This window comes from Sitodiplosis mosellana, unplaced genomic scaffold (assembly GCF_009176505.1).
Source record: "Sitodiplosis mosellana isolate CC-2019 unplaced genomic scaffold, AAFC_SMos_1.0 Smas_scaffold_2, whole genome shotgun sequence".
Lineage (NCBI taxonomy): Eukaryota > Metazoa > Arthropoda > Insecta > Diptera > Cecidomyiidae > Sitodiplosis > Sitodiplosis mosellana.
In genome coordinates this window covers 593929-599328 of record NW_022595245.1, presented here as the reverse complement: position 1 = coordinate 599328, position 5400 = coordinate 593929, and the positions used below count along the sequence as shown (strand labels likewise).

The 5400-nt window shown below is 39.0% G+C and overlaps 1 long non-coding RNA gene across 1 annotated transcript in view; it reads left to right on the top strand.

The window, feature by feature from the left end:
• Window positions 1-5400, top strand: part of LOC129565005 (uncharacterized) — an 18934-nt gene that overhangs the window by 4693 nt on the left and 8841 nt on the right. The window contains exon 1 of the long non-coding RNA XR_008687557.1: window positions 1-5172. This exon is cut by the window's left edge and continues 4693 nt beyond it. This is a non-coding gene — a long non-coding RNA (uncharacterized LOC129565005). The remainder of the gene's footprint in view (window positions 5173-5400) is intronic.

Below are 5400 nucleotides of genomic sequence, written 5' to 3'. Positions count from 1 at the left end.
ATGTGTGTGAATGCGAGAAAAGGGAAAAAGAAAGAAAAATCGTCTCATCACGATTTGACGGTGGAAAATGGGGAAAAAGAGGTCCTGTCTGGCTCTAGTTTTTTCATTCTTTGCTTCTTTTGTATACAAGCAACAAGAAACCGAAACGCCGAGTCTGAGCTCACTCACTCGCTTGCTTCAAACTCGCACGACCTCCGAGAATGCATTGCCGTTTGAATCAAGTCTAATCAACATCAAATGTGTGTGCATGCTAGAGCGCAAGTGAGTGAGTGAGAGAGAGAACGCGATCCTATTGTTGCAGACATGTGATTTTAATTCGCACTCGTGTTTATATACGTTTCATAAAATATACGGTGTTGTGTACTAACGACAGAATGATTCTTATTATTGCTACTGCGTGCACATTTGATTCTATATATTTTATGGGCAAAAGAGTGAGAGCGAGAGTAGAGAAGAAAGACAAAACGACAGAAGAAAGCATAAAAAAAACAACAACACACACATTTTTCGGGTGTGAGTAAGTGCTATGAACTTTGTCTGTGACAATGTGCGTTACGTATTCAGAGAGAGAGAGAGAGTCGATTGCCCAGAACATACACTACGCGCGCAACACACAAAACAAACACACAAACAAGGACGTACATAATACAAAAGCGGAGCGTCGTTTTGCGTCGAACATGCGCAATTAAAATCGATATACATATATATCTCTCTGTTCTGTCTGTATGTCGTTTGCTGGGTTTTTCGAAAACTCTTGTCGGTTGCCTCGGCGGCTTGTACATTGTCTGTCTAACCATTTTTAGTTGGTTGTCGCTAATTCGATGTCAGCGTACTCGATTTTTGCCCGAATCGAAACTCAGCACACTAACAACAGGAGCAGCAGCAGTAGCAAAAGAAAGAGAGAAGCGAACAAAAAAAAAACCGCGCCACGGCATCAACCCCTCACATTATGTTTTCCATAACTGCCAAAAAAATGGTGTGCGCGGTCCTTGTTCGAGCCAGCCAGTCAGCGAGTGAGCGAGCGTGAACAGCTCGGCGACTTGAATTCAATCTTTAAGTAAACTTCAATTATCCGTCTCGATCCATAAAAAGAGCGATAGAGAGGCCATTTCATGCGTACGCACATAAATCTATTTCCATTTTCATTTGTACTATTCTTCCGCTCGTTATGATCTCATTATTATTGTTCTATGAATTGTTGAGAGAGAGACGCATTCATCATTTTGTTCATTGAATTCGAAAACGTGTAGTTTTTTTTCATTCGATATTGGTCTGTGTCTGATTTTCATTTGATGTGCGCTCTGTGTTTAGTCTGGCGACAAAATGAATTCTTCCGAAAGACTTCCTTGTTTTCAAATATTACCAAGCAATAAAAAGAGGTTTTCTTTTTTTTTGTCTTTTCGGAAAGGAACACCGCTTATCGAATTTTCATACAAACAACTAGCAAAATGGCTGAAGAAGAAATGGAAACAGTCAATGCTTTTTGGTAGTTTCATGTAACGTTAAAGTTGAGTTGGTCGACTCAATAATTCTGAAATTAAGAAAGGTTCTCAAAACATGGTCTGGAAAAATTGGACGAATGGTTCGAAGTACGAAACGGTGGCACATTTGCCGTGCAATTGCGTTCGTTCTTTTTGTATTTCGATGCAAAGTAAGAATGAATCAGCCAACAATACATTGGAATTTCATCAGCAGAAACTGAAACTGCAACATGAGCTACACAAGCATACACACCGTCGCCGCCGCCACCACCATCGTCGACCGTCCAGTTAGCTAAATGGATTTTCCACGCACACCGTACGCTATGCACTTTATGTTTAGAGGCAGAGAGCGATTGAAAGAGAAGAGAGACAGCGTCGAGCGAGAATATGATGAGGAGACGCTTTCGCGCGTAACTAATGCAATAACGTGTCGATTGTGTATACATAAACGCATTTATGTTACACAAATATGTCTAGACAGAGTCGTCAGTCGTCGGTCGTTTTCCAACTTCTCAAGTGAATTGATTTGGTTTTATAGAATTCGCTTAGATGACTAACGATTTCGTAGGCAGCAGCAGTTCAACTGCGCTCCAATCGAGAGACCGTATCTGTTAAGACTTTGGCTGGTTTCGCACCGATAAGAAAATTCCGTTCTTAAATTCGTGATGGGTGCGTACGTGTGCGTGTTTGTGTCGCATGCTATGGCTTCAATGACCGGCTCCAAGAATTTATTTTAAACGATTCTATTCAAATGGAAACATTCTTCTGGCCAAGTAATTCAATTAGTTTTCCAATTGAATTTCACAATTCCATTATGAATTTGCGCCAAATAGTCAAATCGCCGAACAATGTCACATTTCGCAGTTGCATCATAAGGTGACTGAGTCACTGTGAGATTTCCAAACAAAACAACCCAACTCATTGTTCGGAACCATCGAGATGATGTTTACGAGTTCATGTAAAAACACGATTCTACACTACGTAACCGGAGTGTCTATGTGTGTTCTTGGCCTGAGTCATATTATTTCGGTGTTGAATTGCTGCTTTGCCATTTCAACGATGTATTGCTCATTTTCCAAGAATATTTCGCATGAATCAGTGCACATTCGTCCATGAGCGGACAAAAAAAATGTGCACATTCATTTGGAATGTCGAAAGGACCAATGTCCCATTCTTTTGGCCGGCTGAAAACAGAAAAAAAGAGAACATTTTGATCGGATCGGAATGGGTTTGCACTTGCGCAAAACCCGTAAAAATCATAAGAATTTCATGAAGTGATGAAATGGTCGTCAGAAAAATCCAGATAAATGTCCAACATTTTCAGAAAAAAGACAGCCAGAAAGCCGTTACACAGACAAACGAAAAACGTGTGTGCGTTAGTTTTTTCTTTTCCGTTCAGTTCAAACGTTGTAATGTATGTGACGTGATAACTCTTGCTTTTTTCTCTCGTGTTGGTTCAAGGAAATTTTTCCGTTGTGATCTGCAAAAGCTACGTCGACAAATATTTGTTTAATTCATCTGTTGTTCATTCGGCGGTAAGTGCGTTTGGTGTGTGTGTGAGTGAGCGAGCGATAGAGTTTTTTTCTTCTTATGGCTTGTGTATTTTATCGGTGGTTAAGGTATGAACAGAGCAAAAAAAAAAGCGAATTGTTTAAAACTCGGTTTTTTTTGTTCAATACTTCGGCGAATAATATCTGACGCACATAGTATACCCAAAGAGAGTCGATGAAAGAGAGCAATATATTTGATACGTTGCATGCATTTGACTCGATTCGTCGAACAAGTAGACAAAGAAAAATTTACATTTGCACACGCAAACCAAACAGGCACTGTAGCAATCCGTCGTTATGTGCGCGTTACCGTCGTCGTCATACATCATCGAACATGTATGGACATGAACATGGTTGGCTTGAACCAATGCAAAAATACATAAGAGAGTTATAAATAAGAAATCGTCTAGCGCTCAAGTAAAGCAATGTGTATTGTGTTTGTGTGTGTGGTTCAGAGAGAGCGTCAGCACAAAGCCATGCACACGGCACACAGCCGTAATGCTGATGATGATTGTGTGTAAACTTTTCCCGAATATCATTCATACAGACATTCACCATATGCGAAAGAGACTCGACTATGGTATACATGTAAGCGCTTCGTTCGCGTTGCTTCGAAGTCGTTGTCTCTCTGTTCGCCGCTGTTGCTGCTGCCAGCCGATCGCTTTTATGTATGTAGATTATGTGTGTGGAATATGTGAATGTACGTTTTGGTAGCGTTTGGTGCTGTTTTTTTTTTGTTGCTTCTCTTCGTCGTCGTAGTCGTCGTGTAAATTTATTTTATTCGGTACCCAAAAGGCAGACATGCAGAAAATACACACGGACCCAGACACGACTCAGCCGTTCATTTCATTCACGCTTCTCTTAAAAGCGTTGCGTCTCGCTCCGTCTCGCATCGTTTCGCATTCTCTCCCAGTCGGTCGTTCTCTGGCGTCTGCTTGAAGCCAGAAAGCGAACGGCCCGACGACGGTTCGGTTCGACTCTCGCATGCCACTGTCGCAAACTCTCGTTGAATGTTCACTTTTGCCGACTACAGCTATTGCTGCTCCTGCATTGTATCCATTCGAAGAGAGCACATAGAACATTTCGAATTTGGTTTCAGTTGAGACTGAGACATCGAACCGATTAAACGTGCATTTTGAAAGCTCATTTCATTTTATTGTATCTCTCATTCAAACATTTTTTTTTTGCTTCAACTAATTTTTTTCATCATTCGAGTTAAATTGCCTCTTATCGACCAGGATTCCCAAGAAATGAAAAAAGAAAAAATTATCGTGAACCAAAACTAAATTTAGATCAAATCAAAGAGCGATCGTCATTGAATTCGTTGTTAATTTTTGGTGGACAAGTGTTTGAAAAAGTGATTGGTTTTTTTTTACCGGCAGATCATCCGAACTAACCTTTAAGTGTGATCAAAAAAAAAAAAATCTGAAACTTTTTTTTATTTTTTTCCCGAAAAAATTTAATAAATTGCAATTCGCCTAAAAAAACATGCTTAAAGGTTGGAAAGTTGAAAAAAATGTTTTAAACGACCTACAAAAAGTCAAATAAATTCAAAGAAAAAGACATTAATTGACGCGATCATTTGTACTTGATTTTTTTTTTCTTTAAAAATAATTTAAAGTGTTTGAAGAAGAACAGTTGCGAACAATCGAATTTTTCGTTGTGATTTTTTTTTTGTCTCAAAGTGCGTGCAACATTATTTCAATTTGAATTTTTTTTAAAGAATATATTTTCATTATTTGCTGCGCAAAATTTCATTTCCATTGCAAAAACGATGCAAATAAGTTCACTTTTGTTTAATTTTTCGAACAAAAAACGAGAAAAAAGAGAGGAAAAAAAATTCGGTGGCACTAAAACATGACATAAAAATGCATGAACATTATTACAAGGAGCGGTGAACAATTTGAGAAAAGACATACAGTTTAAATCTCGCATACACGATTTACACTGGCACACACGAATGAGCAAGAGAGAGAGAGAGAGAGAGAGAGAGAGAGCGAGAGAGAGAGAGAGAGAGAGAGAGACCTATTACACAAAAGCTAGTGGGAATTTCATCACGTCAAGTACTCGTTAAAACAGCATAAATCATCTGGCGCACAGAACGCGATCCGTCAGGTTCAATGAAACAATAAATACCAGTGGTAAGTCGATCCTACTCATTGACTACTTTTGCTCAGTTTCAGCCTTTTCATTGCTGCTGTTGCTGTTCCCGTGAACTTTAGATCTCGGAAATTTTTCCGTTCAATTTTTTTTTTCATTCGAATATTTTTTTTCTTTGCTTCTCTTTCTGAACATATGTAAACGATCATTGCATAGAATAGTATAATTTTTTCCTTTTCATCTTCGTCGAAAAATACATGGAAATGTCT